The following is an 18,016-nucleotide window of genomic DNA, read 5'->3' as shown; positions in this document are numbered from 1 at the left end:
CCTCTGTCCACAGAATATACTCCAGGCAAGAATACCAGAGTGTGTTGCCATTTCCCTTCAATGGGATCTTCCTGACCCAGGGATCAAACCAGGGTCTCCTGTGTCTCCTGCATTGGCAGGCAGATTCTCCACCACCACTGTGCCATCTGGGAAGCCCTTAGTTTCACCTTAATTCTACACCTGAGATCTTAGTCCTGCCTCAATTGTATTTAAATTCCAATGGAAAAGAGCACTCCACCCTTCCTCAAAGTCTGAGAAACACCCTAAATTGAATGACTCATCATAACAGAGAACAGCCTAAGACAATGGACCCCTTGCCAATCCAGGTTATTAATCTACTTTTTAAAAAAATACAAAGTGTTTCTCTATTTCATTCAATCTTTCAATCAAAATATTCTGTCACTCTCTCTCTCCAATTAGATTTTAATATTTAGCAGACAGAAGTATCATTCAAGGTTATTTATTTAAAATGCAGATGGACAGACCCTGCCTCCATTATGATTCAGCTGATCTGGTTTCAATCCCCAAGACTACAGTTTAACAACTAAACCAGGTATTTTGGTCAAATGATCCTGGACCACAATGGTAGAAATATCACCTTAAGTCCATGTGATAGAAATCTTTCCAGTGATTACAAAAAGCCCACAGGAGACCTGGCTACCTACAGCAGCCAGTGATCAACAAAAATGACTCCTTCAAAAGTCCTGGCCACTAGAATTAGACCGTGAGAGGAGCCCTAATTTGTTAGATGTTACTGGAAAGGACCATGCCTCTCAAAATGTTAGGATCACCAGTGTAACCATCATATCCTTGCAGACAACCCTTCAAGCAAGTGAAACTCTGAGTCCGACTTGGGATAATTCTATTACATTCTGTATCATATTCAACAAGACCATCTTAGTGTTTATTAACATGTAAACTAATTTGTCATTATCAAAATATACTGAAAACTTCTAAACCTCAGATTTCTCTTCTACCCCACAACCCAAAGGAAGGAACTCACAACACATTCAAGAACAGTATTGCCAAGCACTGTTTTAGGCCTTTGGAATATATCATGAATAAAACATAATATAAACATCTTTGCCCTGACAGAGATGTAAACCATCACTCAATTTGGTAAGCTGCTCATCCCCATTTTACAATGTGTAAGTCCTGGGGGACAGAGAAATAAATAATGGGTGACTCCTGATGGGAAGCTCAAAATCTAAAGGAAAATTCTGGTATTTGCATAATTTATTCTAGTGCAAACAAGTATGGCAAATGTTACAATATACAGGAAAATAATACACTCAAGGTGCAGAGGGAATGAAAAGATGAATTGTCTTGGAGGAGGCAGTCCAGCCTCCTCATATCTGCAGGACCACTACAGCCAAACCTAGACTAGCGCATTTTAAGAAGTATGGAAGGTCTCCATGGAAACCTAGAGGCAGGAAAACAGGCATATTCCAGGATCCTCAAGCAGGCTGGTGTGGCTACAGAGTCACAGCAGAGGGCAGAAGGAAGACAGGATAGAAAGTTACGGAGAGTCAAACTATAAATGACTTTGATCTCCCTGTAGAATACATAAAAGCAAACAAAGTAAAAAGACAAGTCAGAGGCCACTGGGACTGTGCATGGGGGTGGTGGGAGAGAGCCGTATCAAAGAAGTGCAAGTGGTGCAGGAAGGAAGGACCTGATGAGACAGTTCAGGAAAATCCATTAAGATTTAGGGAGTGTATATAGGAGATAAAGAATCAAAATGGTTCAAGTTTGAGCTCCTAGGATGTGTGCATGCTCAGTTGCATCCAACTCTTTGGGATTCCATGGACTGTAGCCTAGCAGGCTCCTCTGTCCGTGGGATTTTCCCAGGCAAGAATACTGGAGTGGGTTGATATTTCCTCTTCCAGGGAAACTTTCTGACCCAGGGACCGAATGCACATCTCCTGAGTCTCCTGCATTGGCAGGCAGATTTTTTTTTTTTTTTTTTTTTAACCACTGAGCCACTAGGAAGTCCACTCTAGGATGACTGTGATGGAATTAAGTTAGGAAAAACAGGAGTAATGGTCTATTTTGGAGAAAAATGATGGATTCCAAAGTCCAAACGGAACATTACAGGTACCTGATTGATATTCTTTATGGAAATGTCCAGCAGGATGCCAGAATGGAAATCTAGTGCCCAAGGGAAGAGTTTTGTTCTTCAGAATTCATCTACTGACACTTGAATTTCTAAGTGCAGCTGAAATCACAGAGAGGGCCGTCAAGTGAGAAGAGGTGAGTTGATTCCTGGGAAGTGACTTAACATGAAAGGATAGAGAAAACCAGACACAGAGTCAAAAGATCCAAGCATATTAATTTTGTGGCCTTGGGTAAATCACTTGATAAGATGTAGAAATCTTCTTTATATAATTTCATTGATTCAGACTGCAAAAATCTCACATAGGTTCAGAGTTTTCTCCCCTTACTGTCTGGCATTCGACTTTTAAGTATGTCTTCATAAAACACAACCAACTCTGCTGACAACCCTGAACATACACCTGCCTTCCCACTATCCAGGGAAATTATCTTCCAGAATTCTACCACAAACTGACTTTTTTAAGTGACAAATAGGCTAGCAATAACATTCATCATTATTAAGATTTCTCTCTCCAAAATTCTTAGGGGAATATTGATTAAAACTTCTAAAGAAATTTCTTTTTCAACAGATGTGTTACACTGTGTCTTATTGGCATTCTAAGACATAGATCATACACTTTATTTTTTCTCCATAATTCTCCCTGTTGGTGTTCAGTCTAATTCTCCCTGCTGCTGCTGCTGCTAAGTTGCTTCAGTCGTGTCCGACTCTGTGCGACCCCATAGACGGCACCCACCAGGCTCCCCCGTCCCTGGGATTCTCCAGGCAAGAACACTGGAGTGGGTTGCCATTTCCTTCTCCAATGCATGAAACTGAAAAGTGAAAGTGAAGTCATCCAGTCGAGTCCAACTCTTAGCAACCCCATGGACTACAGCCTACCAGGCTCCTCTGTCCATGGGATTTTCCAGGCAAGAGTACTGGAGGGGGGTTCCATTGCCTTCTCCAATTCTCCCTAGATGGTGGTTTTATTAAATATACAAGATTTTGTTAAGTCTTTAACGGTTTTCTGTTTTTCATTCCAAATTTACACTCATGAAATAAAAACAAACATACATACACACGTGTGCGTTAGACCAATAAAAATATCTTCAGAATTAAAAATTAGACACCTATTCTTTATGGATCTAAATAATACAAAATCTTAAATTTCAATACAAAAGGTTAAAATTCAATATAAAATCTGAGACTGCATGTCTTCTTTAATCTAGCATCAAAATGAGTTACCACTATACGTCCACTGTGCTTTCCTGGTGGCTCAGCAATAAAAATCCCGCCTACCAATACAAGAGATGGGGGTTCAATCCCTAGATCAGGAAGATCCCCTGGAGAAGGAAATGGCAACCCACTCTAGTACTCTTGCCTTGGAAATCCCATTGACAGAGGAGCCTGGTGGGTTATAGTCCATGGGGTTGCAACAGTCGGACACAACTTAGCGACTAAACCACCACCACCATGCCTCCATTAGTCCATTGCCTGACATTAGCCTGAAGGCACGGGCATAATTTGTGTCTTTTGGGGTAGTATTTCTGTGTTACTCTTACAAATCCAAAGTGTCTACTATAATTCTAGGGGCAGAGAAAGTGCTGAATACAGACATGCTTAACTAATCAGAAATTCAAAGCAAACATTTTTCTATATTGCTGGGCCACTTTAAGTGGATGGATTTTTATGCAATGAAATCAATCAATCATTTAGAACACATTGCAGATTAAAAATTAAGAAGGTAGATTTATATTGAAAGTCAGCTCACAGAAGTGTATTATTATTCCAGTTTTGTATAAAGTAAGTGTTAGGATGTATACAGAAAAATATAAGAGGATTATGCTGAGAGTCCCTTGGACAGCAAGAAGATCAAACTAGTCAATCCTAAAGGAAATCAGTTCCAAATATTCATTGGAAGGACTGATGCTGAAGCTGAAGCTCCAATACTTTGGCCACCTGATGCGAAGAGCTGACTCATTGGAAAAGACCCTGATACTGGGAAAGATTGAAGGCAGGAGGAGAAGGAGCTGACAGAGGATGAGATGGTTGGATGGCATCACCGAATCGATGGACATGAGTTTGAGTAAGCTCTGGGAGTTAGTGATGGACAGGGAAGCCAGGCGTGCTGCAGTCCATGGGGTCGCAAAGAACAGGACATGACTGAGCAACTGAACTGACTGAACTGAATGCATCAAATGTTACTTTGGGGGCACTAGATCATGATGAACTTTTAATTTTCACATAATATGTTTCTTTCATGTTTGAATTTGGTGTAACCCATGTTACTTTTATAATAAGAAAAATAGAAAAATGATATTTTGCATATTCATACATACATTGAACATTTATGAGTGTGACTCTGTAATAAGTACTTCATTTTAGACAAATGAAACATGGCATCATTCAAGCATGTCACACTCTAGTCTTTGAAACAACTTATACACACACATGAGAGTCAATTTCTAGGCAGGTTGATAAGAAGTCTGGGGTCCCCAAGGAGGGGAGAAGGGTCTGGGGTTCTTGAGGAGGAGATAGGGGTCTGGAATTCTCAAGGAGGAGGAAAGGACAAATGTCTTTTCTCTCTCTCTCTCTCTACATTCCTTAGTCTTAGTCACATAAAACATTTTTTTCTTTAAGCCCTGAACTGATGATTACACAACAAACAACTCAGTTCTAACTCTGTACTAACGATTATATAACGACAAGGTATCCTGCTTAAGGACAGTTTCTCCTTCTTGAAAACTTTCCAACTAATCCTGTTATTTTAGGATGTAGATTATGGGAGTGGGTCTAGTAAGATCTTTACAACCTTGAGACATTCTTTTGATTTATTGTAATAACCAATTTAAAAAGTATATAATTCCCTTGCTAAGACTAGTAAGCAGGGCACTCTCCATCCCCCTTCTGATGTCTATGTCAGGAGCTTTCTCTGTCCCTTTTTCACTTTAGTAAAACTCTGCTACACAAAAGCTCTTGAGTGATCAACTCTGATCCCTGGTCCCAAAACTAAGTCTTCTTGGGAGATCAGGAATCCGACACACTGTAAGCTATCACACACAAATAAGTGAGTGTGATCAGTGGTAAAACCCAGAATCTGATAAAGTTACTAAAAGATGAATTCATAGTGAAAAGTGTCACTTCGAGCACTTTGTCCTTGACAAACTGCTAAAATTTGGACCCGTGAGGATGTGGAAGAAAGTGCATTCCAAGTAGCATGAGAACATAAGAAAGTCATGAAAATGGCAGAGGGTATTCACAACAGCAAGTAGGGTGGGTAAAGTCAATGTAACCTTGAGACTTGAGACTGAATTTAATGTAAATCCAAACCGTGGACCATATGGAATGCTAGCTGGATGCTGATTTCATTGCTATTCAATAGATAGTATAAAGGATATCAGTGAAGTTTTTCTCATATCAGGATAGGAGAAAAAAACGATCAGATTTGGTCTTCAATAAAAGTAATCTCTAAAGTGTATTTGAAGACAATATAGTCAATAAAATCACCTGGAAAACCCAGAGACTCTAACAGAAAGGTATAAAGGTCTGATTGCACCTGCATTACCTGGAGTTGTTGGGAAAGCAGACTCTCAGGCCCTCACTCCAGACCTCCTGAAACAGAATCTGCCTTTTCACAAGATTTCCACGTGATCTGACTGCACATAAAAGTTGGAAAAGCCATGAATTAAGTAGGTAGGTAGTGGGAAAGAAAAGAAGCCAAGAGGCTGAGCTATTATTTGGTTGAATTATTACAATTTGGTATCTAAGTGAAGGAAGAGAGTAAATCAAGATTACTCAGAAAATTTGGAGCCATAGAATGCTGAGGCTATGCACAGGAACAGGAAACCTCAAAGGAGTGTGGTGACGAGGGAAGAGATGAAGGCTACTGTCCAGCAGGCTCATGGAAATGCCCCTTCCAGGAGCCACACTGGGCTTGGAGATGATATGGATGATCCACATTGAAGAGTACTGGAAACCTTGACAATAAATGGAGTCACAAAAGGAAAGGGGAGCAGGAAAAGCAGGCCAGTCAACCGAGGAGAAAGTCTTTGAGAACCTCATGCTGCTCAGGAGTCAATGCAGGGAGGCTTGGAGGATAAAGAAGAACCAGAGGGGAAGAGAATCAGCAAAGTACAACGCTTTGAAAATTAAGGGAGGTTGAAGGTGTTGCTAAGACATTAAAGGGGATGCCCAGAAAAGGGCCTCTTGTTTTGTGACTAACAGGGGACAGGTCATTTTTGGCTAAGTCATTTCTGTGAATCTGGTGAAGATGGAAGTCACAGAACAAACAGTCAGAAATTGGTAAAAATTAAAGACATGTGGATGCTACTCATCGAGTATAAATGAAAAGGTTAGGGATGAACATGAAAATTTAGAAGGGGTGCAAAGGACTAGGTTGACTTAACTTTAAGCCGTTGAACTTTAAAGATTTTCTTATGGAAGAAAGATCAGAGGTATTCTCATTGTAACTCTCAGAATGATTAGGAAGGCCAACAAGCACAGTGAGGAGGAATTGGATTTCTGGCTCAGTTAAAAGGAGGTTCTGCCTCTCCCTGCTCTCCGAAAATGGAATGAAGTGCATTATGAGTGTTAATTTCTCAAATTGTACAAACTACACAGTTGGATGATCACCAATGGGGAGTCATAAAGTAGAATGCTCTTCACTGATGACTTCTGTTGTGAGCCAAATGACAGTCTCCCAAAAGATATGTCTGCCCACATCTTAATCCCCCAAATCTGTGAATATGGCCTAATATGGTAAAGGTGTGGTAAAGCTACGGCTCTTGAAAGGAGGAGCTTGTCTTGGATTTTCTGAGTGAGCCCTGAATGCAATCACATGTATCCTTATAAGATGGATGCACAGGGGAGGAGACACATAGGCTGAAAGAGAGGAGACAATCTGACTCCAGGGCAGAGACTAGAGGCAGTCACAAGTCAGGGAATGCAGACAGATACCTGGAGCTGCAGAAAGCATGTACAGGTTCTCCCCTGGGGACTTTAGAGGGAGTGTGTTTGCCAAAACCTTGATTTCAGACTTCTGGTCTCTAGAATTATGAGACAGTGCATTTGTGTTGTTTCAAGCCCTAGGGAATGAATACAATATCGAACATCACCTTCCAGCTCTGAGATTTCTTGAGCTGCTCTCACCTCATAGTGATCACCTGCTCCTAGAAGGCGGAGTCCCTGACTCACCCTCCTGAGCTTCCAGAAAAACTATGTCTACCATACCCAATATGTTAGAGAACAGCAACAGGGAACTTACCACAGGAATATGCACCCCTGTGTGTAAATGAAAAGAAGAGATGGTAGCTATGTAGGTAGACAGATGCCTGATAGAGACAGGCACAGAGACACACTCATTCTATTCAAGCAAGTAACTATTGAAATGTACTTGTTAAACACTCTCATGAACTTAACTTTCTCAGAGAGAATCATAAATACTACTTGGGTTACCCTTGACTGTCAACTTTAATGTTAAAAATACTGAGAAAACCAGAATTCAGAGCAAAGATACATGACCTCCAGTTGCTCAGATAAGTTTTTAGTTTCTTATTATTAAATGAACTGAGGGATTGAAAATAATTTATCCCAGGGAAAGCAGAATAATAGCCACACCCAAGGAAAGCTGAAAAAGGCTGGTTGCTTCCTGTGTGACGAGGAGGGTTTGGGGGTTAAGATGGAAGATGGGAGGACACCAGGTAAAGGAACCTTGTGGCAATGCCAGTTTCCCTGCAGGGCTCCCTTCCCACCAGGTAAGACACGTGGCAGGTATTACCATGCATGTGAGAAATCACAGGCAAGGAACACAGAAGTCTCTTTGCTTCCATATCATGTATAAGAGGGACTTCCCCAGTGGCTTCAGAGGTAAAGAGTCTGCCTGCCAACGAAGGAGACGCAGGAGACACGGGTTCAATCCCTGGGTCGGGAAGATTCCCTGGAGGAGGAAATGGCAACCTACTCCAGTGTTCTTGCCTGGAGAATTGCATGGACAGAGAAGCCTGGTGGGCTACAGTGGATAGGATGGCAAGGAGTCGGACATGACTGAGTGACTAAGCATGCAGCATGTATGAGAATTTCTTTCTGGTGCAACTGATTTGAGGGATCTCTGCATGACAGTTGTGCTTTTGCACATGACAGCTGAGCTCAAAAAAAGCTGAAAATCACCAAAAACTACTGGGCTCAATAATCCTCTAAAATGACTGTACATAGATACAGAGATGTAGAAATATAGAGATATTTAGAAATATAGAGATAAATAAAGATAGATATATAGATACACAGAACGTAGTGACACTTGAAATTTATATGGATTCTTGGAGTCTACACAACACCACTAGATTGGGGTACATTGAAGGTGAGAGGTTGCTGGATGAAACGTCAAACAGCAGTGGGCAAAACATGGTACCTATTTAAGCAGGAACTAGGTTTCTCTCCAGACTGGGTCCCAGAACCAATTCTAATGAGGTAACCTGCTCTGGAGTAATACATACAAAAATACTGACAAAGGTTGTCAGCAGATCCCTTTTCCCAGAGCTTACTGACAGGATATTTTTGAGTGACTCTAATGCCATGGCCATAGTTACCTATGATCAATGAGAAGGCTTCCTTAGGAGAACATCAAAGCACCGCATAATCATAAATGCGCAGTCTTTGCAAGAGACATCTGGCAGCCCCCTCCTCTCTGAAACCGGCTGGTGATATTTTACTCTGGTTTAACCTCACCTGAATTTGACCTGAACAGTAGTTACTGGAGGATATCCTGCTCAACCCAGGATGTCTAGACAAACTCCACTTCCTGCAATAGAGGTGACTGAAGGTAGGATATGTCATGGCTCAGCTGGTGTGCTGGATTTCAAGGGAACACTGGGGACAGGAAGTAAGCACTGGCTAGGCTAGAACAAATGACCTAATGAAGGATTAATTCTGTAGTGAGAGTCAACAACTCAAATTACAGTGGCCAGGAGGAGTATGGAGAACAGAGATTTGATCCTGCCAACAATGACACACAAGGAGATCTGTCAAGTGGAACTTGGCAGCACAAGTCTCCAGGCAGAAATGATACAGAGTCACAAGGTGGGCCGTGCCTCAGGCCCAGGGGTCTGTCCACTTTAGGGGTGCGGCAGGGACTGGCAAGAGAAGGACTGGACTGCTGCTTCTGGGCAAAAGGTCTTGGAAAGAGGGAGATTAATTGTCAAGGTCATGCTAATCTTTCCAAAATGACTTCAGTCCTACAAAGGCAAACTGAATACAGGGGAGAAGTTCAGTCCTGCGAAATGGCAAATACAATAAGAGATGCACAAATTGAAGCTAGCTAGGCATGGGAATCAGTAGAGTTCACTAGGGTCACGGCAGCTAAACCCATCTCAGACTTCCCTCTTCTGTGGGTTGCACTGGTTGATGAATCTGGAAGGCCAGACCCCAAGTCTCACCAGAGCAGGGCTGGGGAAGACAAGAGCTCAAAGCCCATAGTGTGTCTGCCAGCTACCATGGAAATGGGTTTCTTCCACCATCGTTTCTCCTCAAAATGTTCGTTCTGGATGGCTTCAGGATGAGCTGGCACAACTGGTAAGAAGAGAGCAGTGGCTCAAATATTCCTCCTGCCTGTTTGCTGTCATTGCCAGTAGATCCCGGGTCCTGTGTCCATGTGGCAAGCCGCAGAGGAAGTCTGAGAAGGTGCACGCCAGCCAGAGAACTTGGACTTCAGGAGCCTGTGAGCAGGAAGTTCCAACAGGTGGGAGAATAAAAACAGCCAGCCTGAAGGGGAGAGCCTGCCAGAGCAGGGGAGTCTGCAAGCTGCCCAAACTTCTGGACAAAAAGGAACACACAGCAGCCAACTACTGAGCCAGGGGGACACCTACACACTGGTTCTCCAGGCTCCAGGCCAAGGAATATTAAGGAAGGTATGCATCCAAAACATGCACTGCGTTTCATAGTGCTTTAGAGACTGATCAGAAAGCACGTGCACGGGCATCATGCCTTCCAACCACAAAGCCACTCCACAACCACTACCTGACCATCTCCACCTGTGCACCGGGAAAGACATGCTCTGGAGAAGGAACATGCTTTTCCTGTAAGGCCCACTGTGATTCAACATTTGCAATAGCTTCACCGCAACAAAACTGTCTTTCTTTCTTTCTTTGAGGACAGTGCAAATGCAGATCTGTACTGCCCAGGATATGTAACTTTCAGGGTCCTCCGGATGCTAAGTTGACCATGGAAAAGGGTCCCTTTTGCACCTGTACAACCTTTCTGTGAAGGGCCCATGGAGGAAGAAGTGATGACTGATTTAGGATTCAAAGAGGCTACTTGGATTTTGACAGGAACAAGGAACACTTCCTTAATGGAGAAGATACAGACAGTCCGATTCAAGAAACAAATTAATTTCTAGTTTGACTAGCTTTGCCTCCTGTAAAATTCCTTCAATGATCTCTTCACACTTTCCCTCTAAAGTTAAAGCTTTCCATTCAGGGTGAAATTGTAACCCAAAGTGCTGTTAAGACTAATAACCAGGATAGGGATTCCACTGGACTAAATGAGACTGACAGATGAAAAATCTTTTGGAACATTTCACGACCATCACACCTAAAAAGCACTGCATTTGAGGACTAAGCATGAGACACGTTTGATTATCCTGATTAATTTTTTAAAGCTGTGGAGGGATTTGATTTTTTTTTTTTAATTGAAGCCACATTTGCCTTTTTGATATTCTTCGGTAAGACAGATATGTTTTAAATTCACCAACTTATTGTGTAAAATATTTCCAGTCACTCATTGATACTTCAGAACCACAATGGGAGGATAATGCTGTTAGTCACAATACATTATGATATCAAATTAGGTCTCATAAGTGAAGGACAGGCACATCACTCTGCATCCTGATCAGAGGTGTATGCTTTGTGCGAGTCACAGTTCATTCATCTCCTATCTGAATGCCACCACAGCACAGCTGTTCTCTACATAAACTTCCCTGCACTGCAAACAAGACCCAGTTTCTTAATAGTTACACTGACAACATCCAGGCCATTTAGGGGTAAGCAACTAATTTTGCCAATGTTAACAACTTTATTAGGCAAGAACACTATGTTGGCTTGGGGGATAATAGAGGAAATACTAGGTAAAAACTTGAACAAAACTATTACTTTCTTAAGTTCAAATACATAAGGCAACTTGGCTTTAAATCAGATGGTTTAATTTTCTGTTTAATCCGTTTCCTGGTATGGATTCAAGAAGTTCTAGTTCTGTGAATTTTTTTTTTTTTTTTTTTTTTTGGGGCTCATGTTCAACAGGTTGTCTGTAATTGAAAGCTAAAATATCATGCAAAGAAGTTCATGTTTTCACACACTGTAGCCTAAAATAATGGACAAAATTTCTTTTTTAAGGAAATAAATCATTTGTCTTTATAAGGAAGATAAATGAAAGAGTACACCCTAAAGAACTTTACAGTGTGCCTAAATACTCTTCAGAAATAAAATTTTTGAAGTTATACATTTACCTTTTGTCCCAGGAAGAAAAATAATGCATATGCACTCATTTCCCTAAACTTAAAAAAAGTTTCCTAAGTAAGTTTAAATATAGGTTTAATGCAGAACTACTCATTATTGTAACACTCTCAATCATTCTTTAAATCTTAACCAATTCCATAAACATACTTTCCTTTTTCCCAAGTTACACTTTTCTCATAATTTTCCATGTGAAAGTACACATTATCAAAAATCCTTTTCAAAATCTACTTTTTCTCCAGTATTCTTTTTAAAATGTCAAGTATCTTGAAATAAATATTGGTTTCTATTTAAAAATAAGTACTTCAATACTACTATTTTCAGATTAAATTCAATCTTATAGCACCCTCCCAAGCCTACAGAAACAGTCTAAATCAGACCTGTAATTAATTAATTTTAAATTAGTAATTTAAACTCAAGTTATATTTCCATATGGATACACATTTCAGAATTATTGTGCTTTCTAGCTCAACAACAGCTAATTACATATTAAGCTAATTGCGACAAACCATTGCAAACAAAATCAAAAGATAGGCTATCCAGTGCTAGGAACATATGATCAAGACCACATTGCTGTGGCATGTTGAATGCAGGCTGGAGAGGCAGGCATGTTCTATGTATACTCCGCAATACCAGCTCCCATAACCAGAGGGTGCACCCAACGCCATGTCTATCCCACCACATTTGGAACAAAAAGACCTCAGGGTTTTCTTTTGTTTTAATTAATAAGCTGCTACCACAAACCTGTCTATATTTATGGATTTGTTCCAGGGTCAGCTCTCCTCATTCTGAGTGTATGTTTTCATACATGGCCCCATAAGTAAATACAGAGGCATTGTTTTAAACACAAAAAATAGTGATGGATGCTTCATGCAATATAATGAGCTCACCACATAAGATCATCTGGGACTACATAACCCAAAGACATACTTTTCACACAGATTATTTTTCAAATCGTGACCCCGAAAGACCCCACATGGAGGATTGCTGGCTTGCTGGCATTCTGAGGCCGAGAGAGAAAAGAAAGGTCTGTGCAAAGCATACAGTGAAATAATCGGTGTCCTTAACATAAACGATTAGATAAATACATTTACCTCCTAAGGAGAGCCATCGTTTTACACTGCAAACACGGACACCGGGAAGAAAGCATATCCTTACAGCCATCGGACAGGTTCAAATAGCACTTACAGACAAACGAATGTTTGCGTTTTGAAATCTGTCCATATGGATGCAATTCCCAAACCTCTGCTTCATCTACCACTTCGAATCCGCGTGCCAGGAGAGTCGCACACACGCCGAATAGGATCACAATTCCAACATGCACAAGCGCAAAGTGGACAACTGAATTCTGCTGCTCGAAATCAACCCCCCTCCAGCCCCCACAGCTTAAAAATCACACAAGAAATTAACCCAGCTGTAAGGAGGCTGCCCTGGGGGAGGGTTCCAGAGAGGAGATCTGTGCAATTCAGCGGCCCGCGCTCCGCGAGCGCAGGCTCTCCCTGGATCTGTAAAGACTCGCACCCGGGCTCTGCACCTTCGCCCAGGTGTTAAACTAAGTGCCACATCTGCCTCTTCGCCCTCAGCGAAATGCAATCCCAACTAGAGGCCCCACTGCGAGGGTGGCAGGTGTCTGCTTTAGCCTTCTTAAAAGCGTTAGGAAATCAAATAGAGGGACCGACACACACAACAAACGCGCGCGCGCACACACACACACACACACACACCGAAGCCAAGAAGCTCCTCTTGTCCGGACACACCGTGCCTCGGATTCCGCATTCGGGGGACAGAGAATCCAAGCGAAGGAGAGCCGGGGTGGGGGCGGACATCCCAGGTTCTTCCCCGGCCACCACTCCTATTATTCCAGTCGCTCTCCCCGCACATGGTGTCACCCCGGCGTTCCCCACCTCCGGTCCTAGAACTCCAACTCCGCACCAGATTCCGCGCTCCCCAGGTTCAAGCTCTCCCCCCCAAATCGAAAGACCAACTGTCTCCTCCCTCCCCAGTACCCTCTTTAAACTCCCCAAAGAAAGGACATTTCCTACCCGCGCAGAAAACTTTTTCCTCGTTTTGCAACGCGATAAGGCATGAAACCCGGTCAGCCGCTACCGCCACCCGCTTTGCCCAGAGCCGCGCTGGCGGAGGTTACCTGGCCGCTGCGCTCCAGGTGGCCGTCCCGCGCCAGTCGTCTGCGATCCCCCGATGCGCGGGAGGCGCCCGGTCCACGGTGCGCTGGTCGCCTCCCGCTCAGCGTTCAGGAAGGGTGTCCTAGGACTGAGCGCCCAAGCCCGGAGCCACCCTTCGGTTCATCACTCGTCTTTCCAGAAGCGCCCTCGCCGCCCAGGCGAACTGACGAGGAGCGTGGGGATTCGGGATGGCACCGACTTGCCCCGCGATGTGCGCTCCGGGGTCCGAGAGCGCTCTGCCCGCGGGCAGCTGCGGCCGCGCGTCACATGCCGCCTCCGGGCAGCGGCCGCGGCACCTGCCCAAGCGGCAGCGCTCCCGGCTCCGCACTGCCGCCCCCGCGCCTGGGGCTCCCTGCGCGCTCTAGCCCTTTCAGTTCACGTCCTTTCTCCCTCTATCTCCCCCTTCACTTCTTTCCCTGCCGCCTTCTTCTTCTTCCCGTCCCCTCCTTTATCTCGTAGTCTCTTTTTCCACAAGCAGACGCCAGGCGCTTCAAGTGGGAGGTCTTCCCTCCTCACTAACTCTTCCTCTGCCTGGTGGTGGCGGTCGTGGCTACTGCTGGCCACTCCTCCTTCCCTTCCTCCCCCACCCCGGTCCTCCTCCTCCTCCTCCCCGGGCTGCGAGCTGGTGTAATGCACAAGCCGCCTGGGTGAGACCCAAACCTGCCAGCCTTCTGAGCATGCCCAATTGCCCCGCTGGCGTGGCGCTCGACTCCCGCGTGCTCGCTCCGCTCCGCCGGCTGCGCCTGGCGTGGGGCGGAGAGGGGGGTGGGGTTGGTGGCGAGAGCGCCCAGCTGTGGAGGAGCCAAGCGTTCTCCCAGGTGGGCTCCCAGGAGATGGGAGACTCACCCACCCAGTGCGGCCACACACTGTCTCCTAATTGTGCCCCCCTCCGGTGCTTCAGGAACAGATTTTAGTCGGTCAGTTGGTTTCGTCGTGTTCTCTTCTAAATTGGTTTGCTTGAACTGCTTTGAAGGATTGGAAGGAAGTAGATTTCTTGGGCACAACTTATTGATGAAAGAACCTCAGCTCCATTACAATATACGACTCGGTTGAAAACCTTCCTCTAGAGAGCAGCCTGATGCATTTATTTTTTCACATGTGATGAGCGTTTGTTCATACAGAGGAATGTACTAATAGAGGACTTCCTGGCTTTTCCATCTCTCGAAGTTTACGCCTTGGGAGTAAATGAGACAAACGTGTGTGAAAAGGACACAGGTGCGCGCGCAAACAGACACCGCTTTTTTAACGTAAGAAAAACACTAGGATCTTGCTAAACAGGCTTTTAAATTTCATAACAAGAGGAATGAGAAGCTAAGAAGAAAGAAGGGGAGTGAAGAAAGGGGGGAAATGAAAGGAGGAAGAGAGGGAAAAATGAGTTTCTTACTCCACTACTTTCAGCTACTAAATATGAACAAGTGGAGAGATCTCAAAGTGGCAAAGATGTCAGTGAGGCTGCACCACAGAAGACTAAGGGTGTTTTAGAGTAGGTAAGGAAAAATTATGGGGGAATCCCGCGAGAAAGGGCAAAGACCATCAGTAGCGGTAACTGGAAAAAAATAAGAAAAAAAGAGCACAGCATGAAATTAAAGTTTTATTAACAATGTTAAAAGAGGCAAAATGATTTTGTTAATTCTGTCTGGAGCAAGACAATAAACAGGAAAAGGTAAGTCTCTTGAAAATAAGTAATAATAAGAAAAGAGAGAAATATACACATACCTTTCTGAGGCTATGTACTCCCTTCTAGGCAGAGCCGTCTTTAGGAGAGGAAGGACTAAACATTGATGGAGACAATTAAGATCATAATAGGAGAAAAGATAGTGAGAAAATATGAGGCTATTTAAATTAGTTCAAGTATCCAAGCTCAGATGAATTATATGCAGAATACTACAGCGGCAATGGTATTAATATAGATGCAATTTTGTTTGGATAACTCAGATGGAAATATAATAGTTGCCTTCATATATTTCCCTAATCTTCAAAGCAAATTTTCAAACATTTTATCTCCATGTAATAAAGGACAGAGTTTAAAGGTTAAAGTAAATTGCCCATTACCTAGTTAGTAAGAGGATTATGAATTAAAATTTACTGTATCTTTTCCATCACATAAAATTGTTATTTGCCTGTAGGAACAGGAATTATTTGATAATATTTGGTAAATCCATAAATGACAGATAAAGGGCCAGAAAAATGGGCATATAGAAATGTTCTATTTTTGTAAAGTAGATTCTGTTACCTATAAAATGATAAAGTTTGAGATGGATTCCTGGCAATATTCCAGAGAAGATCCTATAATGAATTTTTTGGCAGTAGTCAGAAAAGAATAGGAAAAAATTACCATGTAGTAAAACTATCTTACCAGGTTAACTTTGTTTCACTTTGTAAATAGCCCTTATATTCATATATAGGGCATTTTCTAATTTCAGCCAACCTTCCCATTATCTTTATGAACAAGGTAAACTTACATGAATGTAAGTTACATTAATGTAAACTTACATTAATATTGAACAAACTAAAAACTAACAGTTGAGACAGAATTGGCACAAATATCCTAGTAAGTAGATTCTCGCTAGATCAGAGTAAGATGTTTGATTCTGAGCTTACTGCCCTACTGTTCAGCAGATTTATCAAGTTATATTTAAGAGAAAAATATAAAAGGGATACTTGTTAGATTTAAGAATAGTACAATTATGAGGGGCAGTGCTAACTTGTAGGATGCCAAAATCAGAACCCAAAGAGTACTTTACTTTGGATGTTGATCTAATACAAAGGAGATAAACTAAAACATATTTTGAAATCCTGCATTTTAGGTTTGTTTTTAAAAAGAACAGGGTGAGCATAAGATTTATTCATTCATGCAATTATTAGACAAGACTTTGGATATGAGTAAGATAGATAGTTAATAGCACACTTAAACACTTCTACCATGAAATAACTACAAAACCTGGACAAAATATATAACACTACATTTTCAGTTATTAACAGAAGCCAAAGTCGGGATGGCTACAATGTTTGAGTCAGAGAAGGCAAGGGAGGAGCCCATGCACACAGATATTTCCCTTGGGGCCATTTTTTTTCCAGTAGAAGTACTGAGAGGCTGAGACAAAGCAGGGAGTTTCACCAGCTCAAGAGCTTGGAGCTGCAGAGGTAACTTAAGGGCACCAGGGAAATCATATGGCAGAGAGAGGGCCACGGAGAGAAAACCCCACAAGTCTCTGTGGAAATTCCCGAGACTTCCTTAGCTGAATGCCCATGCTGCATAGTCCCAGGGGCAAGATTCTGGAGCCCTGATACAGTATAGTGGCTGAGAAGTGGAAATTTGAGATCATGTAAATCACAATTCTGGAGAGAGATTTAAGTTGGGACTCAGCCAGAATGGACTTTGGTAAACAACTTAGACATCTGATTGAGACCCTCCTGAAGGTTACTAAGTGCGCAAATAATGTCATGTGGTGTGTGTGTGTGTGTGTGTGTGTGTGTGTGTGTGTATGTATGTGTGTGTGTGTGTGTTAGTCACCCAGTCATCTCTGACTCTTTGCGATCCCATGAACTGTAGCCCGCCAGGCTCCTCTGTTCGTGGGATTCTCCAGGCAAGAATAGTGGAGTGGGTTGCCATTTCCTTCTCCAGGGGATCTACTCAACCCAGGGATCGAACCTGGGTCTCCCGGATTGCCTGCAGATTCTTTACTGTCTGAACCACCAGGGGAGCCATACAAATAATGCCCTAGGAAAATGAATAAAACCAAAATAAATTCGCCCTAATAAAATTAAAACTAGGCACTTGCAGGATTAAGATGATCCACAAACAGGTTATCTGCTAGAGCAAAGCTCAGAATTCATTTGAGGAAGAGCACCAAAGCTAGAACTCTTACAAAAAGGTGGTATGCAATAAAAATTTACCAGACATGCAAAGCAGAAAAGACTATTTGATGACAATTAACAATAATACATTTAATATAGACAGAGACCAAAAAATGATCTGGAATTAATAGTCAAGGACTTTTAAATAACCATAAATAATATATTAAATATACTACCCTGGAAATGCAGTAAATGAGTTCTGAGAATTTCAGTAGATTATTGCATTCTGTGAAAAAGAATTCAATTAAGAATTAAATGAACTCTTTGGACTGCTAAATCAGGAAGTAACTAGGCACTTGGACACAAAAGAAGATAGGGCTGATGATGTCAAACATAAGTCCACAGAGACTAGCAGGAAAGAGGAAGGAGGGCCAGAAGCAATA

At 42.6% G+C, this 18,016-nt stretch overlaps 1 protein-coding gene across 2 annotated transcripts in view; it reads right to left on the bottom strand.

Annotated features, from left to right (window-relative positions):
* Positions 1 to 15,306, bottom strand: part of CHRM3 (cholinergic receptor muscarinic 3) — a 567,088-nt gene extending 551,782 nt beyond the window's left edge. For both annotated transcript variants that reach the window (XM_055589190.1, XM_055589201.1), the window contains exon 1: positions 13,739 to 15,306. The gene's annotated coding sequence lies outside the window, so the exon portion shown is untranslated. The remainder of the gene's footprint in view (positions 1 to 13,738) is intronic.
* Between the last annotated feature and the right edge of the window lie 2,710 nt (positions 15,307 to 18,016).

The sequence above is a fragment of the Bubalus kerabau genome, chromosome 1, assembly GCF_029407905.1.
Source record: "Bubalus kerabau isolate K-KA32 ecotype Philippines breed swamp buffalo chromosome 1, PCC_UOA_SB_1v2, whole genome shotgun sequence".
In the NCBI taxonomy this organism is placed as follows: domain Eukaryota; kingdom Metazoa; phylum Chordata; class Mammalia; order Artiodactyla; family Bovidae; genus Bubalus; species Bubalus kerabau.
The sequence above is the reverse complement of the archived record's forward strand: the minus strand, read 5'-3'. Positions and strand labels throughout refer to the sequence as shown.